Source organism: Lissotriton vulgaris, chromosome 5 (genome assembly GCF_964263255.1).
Source record: "Lissotriton vulgaris chromosome 5, aLisVul1.2, whole genome shotgun sequence".
NCBI classification, from domain to species: Eukaryota; Metazoa; Chordata; class Amphibia; order Caudata; family Salamandridae; genus Lissotriton; species Lissotriton vulgaris.
The window spans coordinates 1,301,841,018-1,301,856,689 of record NC_141693.1 but is presented as its reverse complement, the minus strand read 5'-3'; positions in this window follow the sequence as shown (position 1 = coordinate 1,301,856,689).

Below are 15,672 nucleotides of genomic sequence, written 5' to 3'. Positions count from 1 at the left end.
GATGATATTGCTGTCTTTAGCTCCACCTGGGAGGATCACCTGGTCCACCTGAGGAAAGTGTTAGAGGCTCTGCAAGCAGCAGGTCTCACTATCAAGGCCACCAAGTGCCAGATAGGGCAGACACAGGTTGTATACTTGGGCCACCTTGTAGGTGGAGGCCAAGTTCAACCACTGGAGAGCAAAATACAGTCAATCAGGGACTGGGCTCCTCCAACCACCCAGACTCAGGTTCGAGCTTTCTTGGGCCTGACTGGCTACTACAGAAAGTTTGTCAGAAATTATGGATCAATTGTGACTTCACTTAATGAACTGACAAGTAAGAAAATGCCAAAAAAGGTTCAGTGGACAGCAGGCTGTCAAAAAGCATTCGATGACCTAAAGCAGGCCATGTGCACAGCACCTATCCTCAAGAGTCCAGACTACTCCAAACCATTCGTTGTCCAAACAGATGCTTCTGAGTTGGGTGTGGGAGCTGTTCTATCTCAACTGAATTTTGATGGTCAAGACCAGCCCATTGCTTTTATAAGCAGAAGGCTGACCCCCAGAGAGAAAAATTGGTCAGCTATTGAGAGGGAGGCCTTTGCTGTGGTTTGGGCCCTGAAGAAGCTGAGGCCATACTTGTTTGGCACTCACTTCAAGATTCAGACCGACCATAAGCCCCTCTTGTGGCTAAATCAGATGAAGGGTGAAAACCCCAAACTACTTAGGTGGTCCATTTCCCTACAGGGGATGGACTTTACAGTGGAACATAGACCTGGTACTGATAATGGCAATGCCGATGGCTCTCCAGATATTTCCACTTAGAACAAGAAGACTCACCTGGTCAAGGTTAGCTTATTGTCCCAAAGTTTGGGGGGGGGGTCATGTAGGAGAGTAGGGTCTGCAATCCTATGATCACCCAGATTTTTTGCTTTTGTTTCACTGGTTTACGACTTTCCCTGGCTGTGGGCCTGCCAATCAGACCCACAGCCTAGCTGTTCTCTCACTAAATTGACATGTGTACCCTAGGTGCATTATCCAATTGGAACTGGGCCACCTTATCAGACCCTGTAACTCAGGGCATAGGTGTACCCTGGGCCTACCAGGGGCTGAAGCATGTATTATGCCACCCCTGGATGGCCATCTAAAACTGACACAACTGGCTGCACGACAGCTGGGGCAAGGTGGTGTAATCACCCTTTGCTTTAGATATAGTATACCTATATCTAACCCTAAAAATGGACACACAGATTCCTATCAGTCACTCCTATGGCAGGCCTTGACAATCCTGAAGGCAGAGTGCTTGGAATCGTGTGAGATGGTGCTCTGGCATGAGCTGAGCCCGTTTGCAGCTTGCGGAACCAAGTCCTAATAGCTGTTCCATGATAACGCATACCATATACTCTTAAGTGCATTATAATCCTCGCGGTTAAATGCTATCTTTGGTATTGCTTTATCAAAACATGTCGAGTAAGGTGTCATACGAATTGGAATACTAACCCCTCGCCAATTCTGGCGACGGGGTTAGCATTCCACCCTTCTAGAGGGACACGACATGTATGTAACTGTGAACCCCGGTTAAAGTTAAGCGAAGCCTCAGCACCACAAAATGGATGCTGCCACCACAAACACGAGTCTGACCCCCTGCAGCTGGGAGTCCTTCCAGCGAGGGGAGCCTGGACAAAGGGTTTCCTGTCAGGGGCGGTGCTAGCACCATCCCAGACAGGGTTTTGTGTATCCTGGGTAGGCAGGGCTTTACAGGAAGGTGACTGCTGAGTGGCACCCCGGTGCTCACTACGCATAGGCCGGCCAGAATCAGTTCCAGGGGCACACCAGCCCCTGGCCTGGGGAAAGTCCGGCATGGGAGAGGGGTGTAAACACCCCCCTCCTAGTCCCACCCATAGGCAGGACCTAGTCACCGGGTCAGCCCATTTTCTTAGTATAAAGATAGGAGCGGGCCCCCTGTTCAAATTAGATCATCTTTGGAATCAAGACACGACTTTCTACGAAAGGACTTCACGATTTCTTCTTCAAGATTCTCCCTTGTGACTAAGGAGTAGTCACCCTGCATCCGCAGGCACCATCAAAGAACACTGCGGTCTGCTGCAAGTCCTTCCTCAGGAATCCGACGACACAGCTCGACGAGACCCGGCTTCCCTGGCACCTCTGACCCCTACTCACCTCTACAGCCAAGCTGAGAACCGTGAGTGCGACGAGACCTCGAGGGACCGGCTATCGCCAAGACTGCACGACTTCTTTACAGCAAGCCCGCCGAGCGACCCTCTGGTGAGTGCTTTGGGGTCCGAGAAGCCCCAACCCTGAGCAGCTCCAGCACCGAAGTACAGCCTCCCAGCATCTCCACGATCTGCGTGGGGCCCTTCTGCTTTTTGCTGCTCACCGCGTTGTTTGGCTACTAGACCGCTGGCTTGTGGCCTTCTTAACGACGCCCGACGACATCACTGCTGCTGGTCTGGTTGCTCCAGACTGGCCCTTGCTCCCTTCCAAAAGAGGAGCACCCCGGACCCTCCTGGTCCACTCAAGACGCCATTTTAGGTCCACCGCGTGGGCGTTAATTTGCCAAGGCTTTGTTGCCCAATCCTGGGTCCAGCGACGCCGACAGCTTCATCCATCGTGGGACAGCTCGCTCCTCCATCCTGGTCGCCGACAACGCCTCCTGGTCCGTGAGATCTGCAGAGCCCAGCGTCGCCCACTCACCTAGTCGAGGTGACTACCATCCGGTGCCCTCCTGGTGCCACCTGACTACTGGCTAGTAGTCACGAACTTGGTCCCCTCTGCTTTCAGGTGTCATCTATCTTCAAGATCCAGGCTTGGATCAACTCGAACTCTCTTCACTGGTCGCCTGCCAGCATCTTCCTTCCAGGCTCCTGGTCCGTCTACGAGGATTCCCGACGTCTTTTGAGACCTATGCAGCTGCAGCCCCTGGGCTAGGTAACTTCGGCATTTCGGTGCCCCAGCATAGCCTCACTATCCAAGGGTCAGAATCCACTTTCGTTTTCCTCCTACCAGGTCGGGTTCGCCCGAGAACACTAACTTTGTGAAATCTAGCTACCATAGACTTTGTCCCGCATCACGCGTGAGAGTGTACACTCTGCACCCGAGTCCCCTGGGTCTCCTAGAAGTAATCTAATGATTCTATAGTCAAGTCCTAGCGATTCCAAAGCCTATTAGTACTGTACTTACCTGCTAGTAATTTCGCATTCCACTTTCAGAGTATATGGTTTTCCGTGCCCCTCGGGCATTTGTATATACTGTGCTAACTTAAGTATTTTCGTAAGAGTTTTGTTTTGTGCTTAGTACCCTGTCCTCATAAAGAATACAGGGCTGTTGTGATTCTAATAAATACACTGTTTATTTTCATAACACTTGTGTGGTGTCCTTTCACTTGGTGTTCAAGGGGTATATGTGTGGTATAACAGCTGGCTTAACACACCCTCTCGAGTCTTTAGCCTTAGACTGCTCGTATCCACGCTACTAGGATAGCTGGTCTATAAGGTTGACTTACAACCAATCATCAATAAGGGTTGTTGGACTGATACATAGTGATCACTAGAATAGTGAGCACTGCATATCAGGCCACCTTCTCACATTTCCTATTTTTTATTTCTTTCTTTTTTGCTTTCAATCTTCACATCATGATATATACATTGTATAGTTCTCCAGAGTGTGAAAAAAATGGGCTCTACAGATTTTAGAAGCCTTGAGAAAGCCCTGGTCCAATTGACTGCTAAAGTGTGAAACATGTGTCGGCTGCTGCATCATACAAAATCTCTCTAACACTATGGAGAACCATGCCAATTTATGAATCATGTATCAATATGAAGATGAAGGTTGTAAGCAAAAAATAAAGAAATACAAAATAATAAACATCAAATTGGAACTTTGAAGTTTCTTGATCAAAAGAACTTTAATATTAACTATTTGAGTGTATGTGTGTGTGTGTGTGTGTGTGTGTGGTGGCCATTTTGTCTTTGTTCTCTATGCCTTCTTCTTTCCTGGCCAGGTGGCGGGGCCATTTTTTATAGCCAGCCATCTGTTTGCCTTAAGCTGCCACGTGTTCTTTGTTCTCCATACCTCCATCTTTGCTGGCCATAGGAAAGTGTCCATTTTGTGCAGTCAGTGTGTACTCATAGGCCCCCATTTTGTCTTTTTTCTCTATTCTTCACTGGCCATGCGGTGACCGCCATTTTATGGAGCCAGTGAATGTGTGTGTTTGGTGCCAATTTGTCTTTGTTTTTCATGCCTCCTTCTTGGCTGCACAAGCTTGACATTGTTTTCTTTTCCTGCTTTGTGATACCCAGAATGAACTCCATTTTGGAAAGTCTGAAAACCTTTCTGTGTATCCCATTCTTAAAAATATTTAACTCGTGCTACCCGATTTCTAAGCACCAGACACTCTCCGAGTATTTGTGCACTATATAAGATCAGTCATTCATTTATTCATGCTTTCAGTGTCCATGTGGCGGATGAGCAACATAACACCATTTTATGCAGCCAGTTTTAATCATTTTCTTCCAGTTTTAAAAGCCATGTTGCCTACTATATTTGTGCCTCTGGCTGAATGTATTATGGTGTTGCTTTTTTTAAATCAATTTCTTCTATTTTTGCCACTCCGCCCCTACTTCCTCCAATAGGGGTCCCATGGCCCTGCATGGACACCAGCAATTATTTAATTCATTTATTGGTATCTTCACTGCACCCCCTGTCTCCCATAGGTGCCATGTGGCAATGGGTGGACACCAGCAGTTCTAAATTAATGCATTCATTTTTTCCTGCATCCACTGATACCCATAGGGGTCCCATGGCCTTGGATGGACACTAGCAATTACTCAATTTATTTGATTTTTACCTCTACACCCACAGCCTCTCATAGGGTTTGCTTGGACCAGGATGGAAAGCACCAATTATTCAATATATTTATTAGATTTTTTTCCCCTGCATACCTGCCTTCCATAGGGTTTGCATGGACCTGGGTGGACACCAGCGATTATTCAATTCATGTATTCAGTATTCCCCTGCGCCCTCTGCCTCACAAAGAGGTGTCATGGCTCTAGGGGTACACAAACTATCCTTTTCCTGTGTAATGTAGTTAGGAGAAAAATATTTAGTTTACGCATGGTTACACTATTGGTCACCATTTGTGATGACTAGGTTCAGATTGCCATATGTCACTTACTTCCTACTTTATTTTGTTTGGTTGTTTTCAGGTGCACAACACATCACATGGGGCACTGATTCAGAGAGTTTTCGAATTAGCTGACAGGGAAAGCTGAGTCCACCTCTGGTAAGTGATTCTGCTTGTGCCCCATAGAAGGGAGTTCCTGCTGAGAAAGCAGCCAGTGGGGAGAATAAGGAGCCTGTTACCACCACAGGTGTCAAGCTTTCATCCTTTTTCAGGAAACATGACATTCTTGTTGCACCATATTCTGGGCAAAAAGACGCTGAGGGGATCACACCTACATCAATGGCACCACCACCACCGAAATTTAAGTCCATGCCTTTCAGCACTGCAGTGATTGCAGCCATGGAGAGCAATGAATCTGAAACTGAATTCTCTCAGCTGCAAACCAAATCATTGCAGGAAAGTCAACAACAGGAGACAGTCAGCAGCAGATCTTTTCGAAGTAGGAACAGTACAAGGAGGTTGAGCTTCCTGCTGAGCAAGATGTATTTTCGACTTCTTTCCCACCATTGGCTTCAAGAGCTCCAGCAAAGAAAAGAAAGAGTATTCCCTCATCTTCTCCAAGTCTCCCTTCTGATGATCTGGACATGGATTAGACCCTGGCTGACTCTGAGACCTGCCACAAGAGATAAGGGAAAAAGGAGATTCCTGAAAGTTTTGCAAGTGAGGAAGATGATGAGCCAGTGATCCTCAGTGTGCATTGTGGCATAGAGCAAGTATGTCTCAATTCTAATCAACCCACTCAAAGGCATGTGTTTCTATCAACACACCGTGGCTTCCATATTTGTAAGTAGCAACCACTGCCTGTATAACAGTCACAGCATGTCCTATAGAAAGGCAAACCACACAAACACCTAGCTTCACCTCCAGTGTTTTAGGCTTTAGCACATTAAGAATGTGCTTCTCCCAAGTTTGAGACTTCTTTACACTTACCCATCATGAAGATAGCATTGTAGAGAGATCAGTTTGCTAGAAAAGGTTATGTCGTGGTTAGTCAGGTGGGCACTATGGTCCTGGAGTCCAACTGTCCCATTAAAAAAACAACACACTATAATTTAGGAAGAGTACATTAAAAACATAGGAGGTGGTGGTGGTGGTGATGGAGAGGAAGCAACTTAAGTCATAGGAGAAGGTGGTGTTGAGAAACAAGAAGATGGCAGCATCAGCATTATGCAAAATAGTCCTGTATGTCTGCAATCCTCACCCACAGCCACCTGAGCATGTACAAGGCCTAGCAGATTACAGCGACTTCCATCTTAAAGCGCCCAAGCAGTCTGCCTGCTGCATGCATGCATAGGTAGCCCATCGCAGTAGTACTACAACAAAAAGAGCCTAATAATACGGCTCTGCTTACCAACAAGTCGCTGTACCACCAAAACCACTAAAAAGACTGTTTCTACAGTGGGAAGCTGGCTAAAATGTTAATGCTTGTCCTACACTCTTTATCTTTTGTGGAAGGAGCCAGCTGTCTGGAATCTGTGAAGTCTCTCTGCCCTAAATGGAGAGTTCCCAGATGGACCAATTTTTCCAGAGTTGCTATGCCAGCTTTGCATCAAGTAGTGCTGCAATTGGTTGGCAATTCTATGAAGCAGAGTACTGTTCAGTCAATCCACTTCACGACATATAAGTGGCCCAGTTGTCAAGCAGCAGGTTACATGTCCATCACTGCACAAATGATCTCTTTACAGGAAGTTAAGCAAAGGATACCTGCTGGTCCCACCAATGGTTAAGCTTTTCGGGGCATTCCGTGGCATTCAACAGTTGCCCTGATCGTTATAGAGAAATCGTGTACAGCTGCCAACACCTTGGATTAGTCTAATGCAAAAGTCTATGAATGGCCTAAACCTAGAGGTCTCACAAGTGAATTTGTTGCCACTGACCATGGCTGTAATATAGTCAAACCCATGGCTGTTGTTGGATATTTCTTTTGTTTAGTGCATTGCATCAACCTAATTTTGCAGAACTTTCTCAAAAAAGAACAAGCCATTTACAACATACTGGTCACCTGTCAAAGAATATGCAGCCCTTTCAGTCATGTATTTAAAGCCGGGAAACAGGTGAGGATCATGCAGCATGCTAATGAACTACCTGTAAAAGCCTTTGTACATGAGGTCACTTTGTAACTTAACCTACTGCATGCTGCAATGCTTGTTTTAGCAGTATAAGCCTATCAATTATTATGTCATTCAAAGACAAGGACATGCACCTGCCAAAGCCATGACAACAGAGGTTGACAAGTCAGGGCTATTGAAGTGCCTGATACAAATGCTACTTCCTTTTAAGATTATAACACAGCAAGTCAGCAAGGAGGACAATACCATAAGCCAAGTAATCCCATTATTGCATCTCCTACAAGGTCATTTGAAAAAAGTGGAACAATTGTTCACCAGTGTCAATGAAGAAGCAGCTTGGCTTCACTTGAACACTAATCAAAGGCTGCAAAAAGCAACATGTGCTCTAAAGAGTACATCAGTGCAACAATTCTGAATCCAAATTACAAAAAAAGTGCAGACTCCTTTCATTCCTTTTACATAAACGGATGCCTTAGTTTACAAGACTTTGATCATCTGACTTTGATATAGAAGAAGAGTGATTGCAAAATCAAGCTCATCACAGAAGTTTTGAAGTGCAGCTCTCAACCTTCAGAGAGGGTGGTGCTGTTGGCTCTCAGTGTCTGCAGCAGCACCCAACACCATCACCACCTGCTACTAAACCCCCAGCAACAACAGAATCAAGTTAACTGCCAATGTCCACAATGGGTAGGTTTCATTCAACAAGACTTAAGTCAAGTGCAGAGGTGCAAGCAACACAGGAACAGCAAGTTGCAGCACGAGTGGACCTTCAGAAGATCGCCCAAGGTTACCTGGATAGCTGATTAGGGATGTACCTGGCTCAAACCCCACTGACTTAATGGTATGTGAAGAAAGAACAGTGGCCAGAGCTCAGCAGGCTGTGAATAAAGTATATAGCATATTTTGTTGCCAGTTTCTCTTCGGACTGTGTGTTAAGTGCAGCTGGCACAGTTGTCACAGTTAGAATAACCAGTCTCTCGCCTCAAGACGTGGTGAGAGTGATGATGATTAAAAAGAACAAACAGTTCATACCAAATGATGATAGTGCTCCTGAACAACAGGGGATCACATGGGCAATTAGTTGGACATCATAAGTGCTGTGAGTGCTTATCCTCCTTGTTTTGAGGACGTACTCTACTGTCAGCACTGATACAATAGAAGTTACACATAGGAGAACTGCTCTGAAAATTATATATAATTTATATTTCATGAGCAGTTTATGCCACCTATTGCAAATAATAGACTTAAATGAAGTGGATCAGATTGCTTGCCACAGATAGTCAAAGAGAACACAGCAAAATATTTGACCAGGCCTGCGCTGAGCGGTGAGAGTTGAGACTTATTCAACCTTCAGTTCAACTGTAAACTGAAATAGAAGTCTTTGTTTTCTTAAAAGAACAAGATGCCTCCCATCCCAATCCTTTGTGTCCCTTCTTAGACTGACTGTGAAGATTTAAGACTGTCCTATATGATGTATTGCATTTTGCTTCTGTGGGAAAAATGACATGTAGGCAAATGGACACCACACCTGGAACATGTAACATACTTTCACCGAAGAGTAATACCAAATGATGATGAACATTTGGAAAACAAACTTGATATGTAATGTTCGAGGGATCATCCTCCATTATTGCTTGCCTTTGACATTTTAATACGATGTATTAACTTTCAATGTACTTGGTTAACTTAAGTCCATCCGCTCAAGGTTCATCTGAGGCTAGTCAGTTTATTTAACCTAACTTATTATCAAATTCTTTTCATGTTCTTTTTATTGTCGTCATTTTTTATTTAGACAACATTTTACAACATGGGAACAATGTAGCAAAGGATGACATAGGCAACATTAATAAATACTGTTATAGAAGAAGGGTAAGGTAGGGAGGGGGGAGGAATGGATCGGATGGTAGAGGGAAGGGTGATGAGTGCAGTGGTGGAGGGATGCATATAATCAGCAGAGTCAGTATGGCTAGCCAATCTTACTGGCACTGGACGCTGGGCCCCAAACAATGGGTCTTCTTATGGTCTTGCTCAATAGTACAGGTCTATCTCCTTCTCATGAAATCTTAAAGCTCAGGTGACAACAGCCAGAAGAAGGACCATTGCCTATCTACTTAATTAGGAACTAAGAAGACTTCAGGAGGCCTATCCCCTGTGGACTTTAGAGAGGTGCATTGATTAGAAAAATTCATAACAGTGGCAAGAATGGGAAATTCTATTTAACTGGTGGTACTCTGCTTGACTGGACAAATGAAGGACACACAGATAAATGTTATTATTAGAGTGATCAACTGGGAACCTGCAGCAAGATGTCTGAGATTGTGGGTAGAAATTGGTTCTTCTCACACTTAGTTAATGGCATACCATAGCACCAGCCTATGCTCCGTCCTCTTGCTCCTCATGCACCATGATCCTTACCTTAGCTTTCCAATAGTGACATTTTCCATAAGACGTCTCTAAAGCTAACCTGCTATGTGGTTCCACCATGCACTGAAGATGAACAAAGCCAGGAGAATGAAGATGAACCGTCCATTTGTATACATTATGATTTTTCTTTTTCTAGCTATAACTGTTTTTTAAGCTGTGTGGGTCCTCCCTATTTTGCATTTTTCAAGCCTAGGCTAGATAATTTGGGGATCCGTGGGCTGCTGACGGACTGTTTGCATTTGTGAACTGAACTGCCATATTTCTTCAGCAACAGATGTAGTGTGCTTATCAGCTTGATGAATGTTACGTTTGTCTATCTTCCACGTTTCCACATTTCCCCCTATCCATCCATAAATGGCACTTCCAACCCTCTTTCCCCAGGCTGTGTGATTGGTTGAGGTGTGTGGTAATTTCCACCATCAACAGATCTCACACTTGGTGGGGCGGGCGTGGTTAAAGTGACACCAACTGTTACAGGAGGTGGTTACTAGCATTCACCCATTTGCCCATGCTGTACCTCCTACCCAGGCATTAAAGGGACATTGTAGTGCAAAGTACAACAATGTTTTCACATAATCTATGCTTGATGAAGTCTACTAAAGTAACCTTCTCCTGAGTCCTTTCTCCTGAGACGTGAGGGCATTATTATGCTTACTTTAATAAAAAACTTGACACTATGTTCCTATTTGTTCATTAGTCATTGTGGTCTCAGTCTTGGACTATATACTCACTCTGTGTTTTCATTTAGTCCAGTTGCCTGTGATGCATAATTGCAATCATTTGGCTAGTTCACCTCAACAGCATCAGCTGAAATAAGAAGAACCATTTTTTTTACTGGGATGTCTTCCCTGCTAGTGCTGAGCCACCACCACTAGCATTAAGAAGGCCCTTTGCAACACTCTGCAGTGAGGTATGGGCCAATTGAGAGAAGTAGCAGACAGTGCTTACTCATGCAGGTAAGAAAAGTAGTCCTCCGGAAGGAGGGAATGATGTTTTGGTGTATGTTGATGTACGCCATTAGCTGTCACTAGTTACAAATAGTAGGGCAAAGGCAGTATGTATGTAATATATAGGGGTGAGTGGAACCCGCAGAGTTCTGCTACATGTATTTCCGCAGAGCAGCCCAAAAGCTCCGCATAATTCTGCTGAGTTCTGCCCGGCCCTGATTCACGAGGCAGCACATTGTTCCTCTCACATGGGTTTACTAAGATGTGCTATTTATCCTCTTGTGGGTACGCCCATTCTTATTATATCTCTCTCCCATGAGCTAACAACCAAGTGGCACACTGCCCTGTCGCGCTATCATAGTTCTTTATTGCAGAACTCTTACCATCCAACCCCGTGGCATGCAAAAGCTTAGACCTGGCTTCTGCCCCATAACACAGGCCCAGTAATGGTTGGAAGCCTTCCTTATATTAATAGACACCACGGACACAGCTCTCTTTACGCAGCTGCTGTAAATAGAGACCAGAGTAATTGCACCATTGATATCCGGCATCACTCTCAACGTTATTGTGTTGATGCATTGGACAATTTAGCCCTCCAGGAGGCATTGAATTACCAGATGTGCTGTCTGCACGTTCAGGACACCCTCCTCCTCCATGGGCTCAAATGCCACCTGTACTGTGAGTTATGTGGGACTAGGTGAGCCCTGTCTAGGGGAGGGTAAATAAATGACCTGTAAAGTGATATTTGACATGTTCCCCATGCTTGAGGAAATATGTCACATTTCAAAGTCACCATAAATTCAGCACACCTTTTGCCACAGTGAATCTTTATAGGGGCAATGATCAGCTAGGTAAACCTTGTTGCTGAAAATATTGAAACAGGACAGGTACATCAGCCCTACTTACTGACTCACACAGTGCTGTGGCCTCTATCTACCAAACCGAGGCTGTTGTGACGCATACCTGCCTCAGGTGACTCGTACCCAGTGCTAACTTTACCAAAGTGGATACCAGGGCTCCCATAATGCCTGCAAGAATGGCAAAGAAGACGACCACAGCTGTCATGGGTGACCCCTGCACAGAACGTCCATCGCAATCCGGTACTTGAAACTGCAATCCCTTGTATTCTAATTCTTGTGTCTTCAGAATTGATGTAGTCCGCACCTTCTCCAAACAGGTGGCGACATAAGTTTTCACTGGGGGAATTTGTTATTTTTTTCATCACAGTAAGGTGGAATCCAGACCCAAAACAGCAGGATGAACTCAGTGATCCAAGTTAAATGACCAGTGCATATGAGACTCAGGCTACTTCTAACCTCCACACGCCTGACCGGACTGTCTGTGACTCTATTCTTTTCTGATGCTCTCAGCCGATGACAGACATCCAGATGGGGTGTTGGGGGGCAGCCGAGCACCGCGAGTTCTGCCCCTGGGCAGATTGGGAGGGGGAGGGGCTGGCCGCAGTGCGGCCATTTTGGGATCATTGGGCTACACTGGGATTAACCCAATTGTAGCCCAATTTTAGAAGAGTAGCGCAAGGGTATTTAGGGGCTTTGTGCGCTTTCCCAGCCACCATTTTCAGTTTGGTGACCTGGTGGCTGGGAGGGCTGCGCAGTATTAGGTTTTCCCCCACCTTCTCTCCCTAGTTTTTGGGTTTCGGGTATTTTGTATCCCATTTTGGTTTGTTTAAATAGAGGCGGTTATTGGAACAGGTTCATAGGGATTTGATATATTGTATATTTGTCGCTTGGAACAATGTGCTGGCGGGTTGTTGAAAGTTGGCCAAGTGTGGCTGCAGTTTTTTGTTGATTGTGGGGAGTTTGTGAACAGGAGCAGGGAAAGGGTATCTAGGTAGGCTAAGTTTAGATTAGAGGTTTGTTAGTTACAGTTCCATAAAGGCAGGTATGTATTTGGGTCATGGGAGGTTAGGATTTGTAAATGCTATATTGTGTAAGATTGTGTAATATTATTGTGATGTAATGTTATTTGGTATTTGGCAGGGTGGAGATTGGAGGGATGGGGGGGGGAACAAGGGGTCATGTAATTTATGTATAGTGAGGTTTTAGTTTTGTAAGGCAGTTGCCAGTGTTGATAAATTGTGATTTGCACCTGTTTCAATAAAGCAGCCTTTTACAGACACAAAAATTGGTCTTGGTGTGGCTGGCCATCCTCCCTCCCAAGCTAATTATGTACTAATTACGTACTAACATGTCAATTTCAGATTTCTTTCGATTTCTCTCCCTGTCTTCCTGATTCCTAAATTCAGACTCCGTCCAAAGATGCCACAGAAATTCCAAAGTCTGCTGAACTAGAAATATGGCTATTAGAAACAAAATTAAACTAATTATCCGAAACGGCGCGGTTTTAGGGGTGGGTGCTGGTAAACTTTACCACGCAGCATGGGTGGAGTTTTTGCTGAACTCCACACTCAAGCAGAGTGGCAAAAATGTGTGAACTCCGCAGGCAGAGCATACACCTACAACTGTTATTGATTGGTGGAATCACGCAGTGCAGCCTGATCAAGCCATAAATGTGGGAGGCTGGTGTGGTCATAGCCAGTTTTGTGTTTTGGGATGTACACTGTATGAGAATTACTTTACGATGGGACAGGTATGGAGGACAGGCTCTCGTCACTACTTTGGTAGTGTGTTCTGTTCAATTAACAATGAAATCAAACCTACTAGTAATGCAGATATTCGAGGTATTCATTAGGATTTAAAAATACACTCCCATCCTCTCCTCTCACAATGGGCCCACCCCACATCCAAAAACGTCAAAAACAAGTCTAATACTGTCCCTATTGCCCAATTGTTCTTCCCACCCTCTCCACTCTCTCCTCCCAAACAGGCCCACACCTCGCCCTTAAAAACAACACCCTAAAAACGGCAAAAGTCTAAAAAACTAAACTACTCTGTCCCAAACTGTTTTTACTCTCACCTCTTACAAAAACCGTCCCACACCATTCCTCTGAATACAAAATGGGCCTCCACAGCCTTCTTTTGCTTTATTTTATTTATTTATTTATTTATTTATTTATTGAGCTTGTAGAGCGCGACAGCTACCCACAAAGGGTTTCCGGCGCTGGATGGTCAGAGAACTGGTAAACCTAGGTACTACAGATAGACAGAGTTATTGGTTAAATAGCCAGGTCTTAAGGGCTCTGCAAAAACGTATGTAGATAGATGGATGTCAGGGGGAGAGAATTCCACAATGTGGGGCCAAGGTAAGAGAAAGAACTGCCACCTATCCTGGAGAGTTTATTTCTGGGTACAGTAAAGTTTCTGTGAGATGTAGATCGGAGGAGGCGAGAGGGAGTGTAGGGACGTACAAGGGATTGTAGGTATTGTGGGTCTGTGCCCATTTTGATTTTGAACATATAGCTCAGGGTTTTGAATTGAAGTGACTCTCTACCCAGAGCCAATGTAGGTTGCGAAAATGTCCGGAGATGTGGGCGGTTTTGGAAATTTTGCACAGAAGTCTAGTGGCAGAGTTTTGTACCAGTTGTAGTCGTTTAGTCACTGCCTTGTTAGCGCCCAAATAAAGGATATTGCCGTAGTCCAGCTGGGATGTAATAAGGGCATGGACTACAGATTTCTGGGTATCACTAGGCAGTATCCAGGTGATTTTCCTGAGCCATCGCAAGATTGTAAAGCAGACTGCCGAGACCTTGACTACCTGTTGGTGCATGGTCAAGGCATCATCAATCGTAATTCCCAGATTACGGACGTGTCTGGAGGGCAGCGGGAGGAGACCGATTTGAGCAGGCCAGTGAGACGGGGTCCATAGCTCTTTCTTTTTCCCGAGAATCGAGACCTCGGTCTTACCGCCATTTAGTTTTAGGAGGTTGTCATTCAGCCAAGTGGCGATTTTCCCTAAACCTGATTGAAGAAGGGAGGTGGAGCCGGGATCACTGTTAGAAAGGGAAAAGGTGATCTGGGAGTCATCTGCGTAAGTGAATAGGGTTAGACCTGCTTGTTCAGCAATGTATGCTGAAAGGGAAGGGGTCCCAGTGAGAATTAAACAATTCTATGCAAATTAGATCAAATCAGAAAACATTTAATGAGTCTACAATGTTTGAATCACATTCTAGACAAACCAGGATATAGTATCCAACATTACTAAATTAAAAAGGTTGAATAGTGCCCCTGAAGTGGGGGGAGGGTGATAAAGTGAGGGTAGTGCAGGTAGGGAATAGTGACATTAAAATCAGATATGGATCTGATACATTTGAAATTCAATTGTCAATGTACAAAGCGGTCAATGATCCAAACACATTATTTCATCAATCCCATGCCCCACAGTAATGCACTGTATGTAACATTGGTGGATAGGGGGCTGGAGCAAGAGGGAGAGCTGTCGACGTTTCGACCCCCAGATAGTGCAGGAATCAGTAAAACCCTTGCGGCGGGGTCTTCATCAGGACGTTGGGGGGGACTAGCAACCTATTAATGGCAATGATAGGTACAAATTACTTGCCTATTTATCACGATGCAATAGCTACATAATTAAAAATGAACAAAAATAATAAATAAACACACCATTGAAGGGCCTACCTAATTATTCGGTGCACTCTGTCATGTGATTACATTAAAGCCTCCCGAGAATACCATGGCGTCCTGCGGGGAATCCAAATACTGTATAAATTATTATGGAAAATGGTCCACATGTGCAAATTAAGTGCGTCGGGACCATAATAGAAAATCAGAAATTCAAAATTAAAAGACTTACACTTTGTTTGTAGATACTAGCGTTTAAGGCAAGATTTGAAAGCTGGCCCGGGGACGCTGGGCACTGGAAATCAGACGAGGTATCTGAATGGGTAAGGGGTTATGTTATTACTTGTATAAACAGGGCTGGATGAATTATTAATATATGAGCAAGGAAGCGCTGGCTTACCAGAGTTTATTAATCAAGTAAAGTTCGTCCCCATCGAGTCACGGAGCTCCGTATCAATCGGAAGTCGCCCGCTGGGGAATGAAAGAATGGAGCAACAGATTAGTGTTGTGCTCCGATTGTAATTACTCAAAATACCACGCGTGGTAGGTGAATC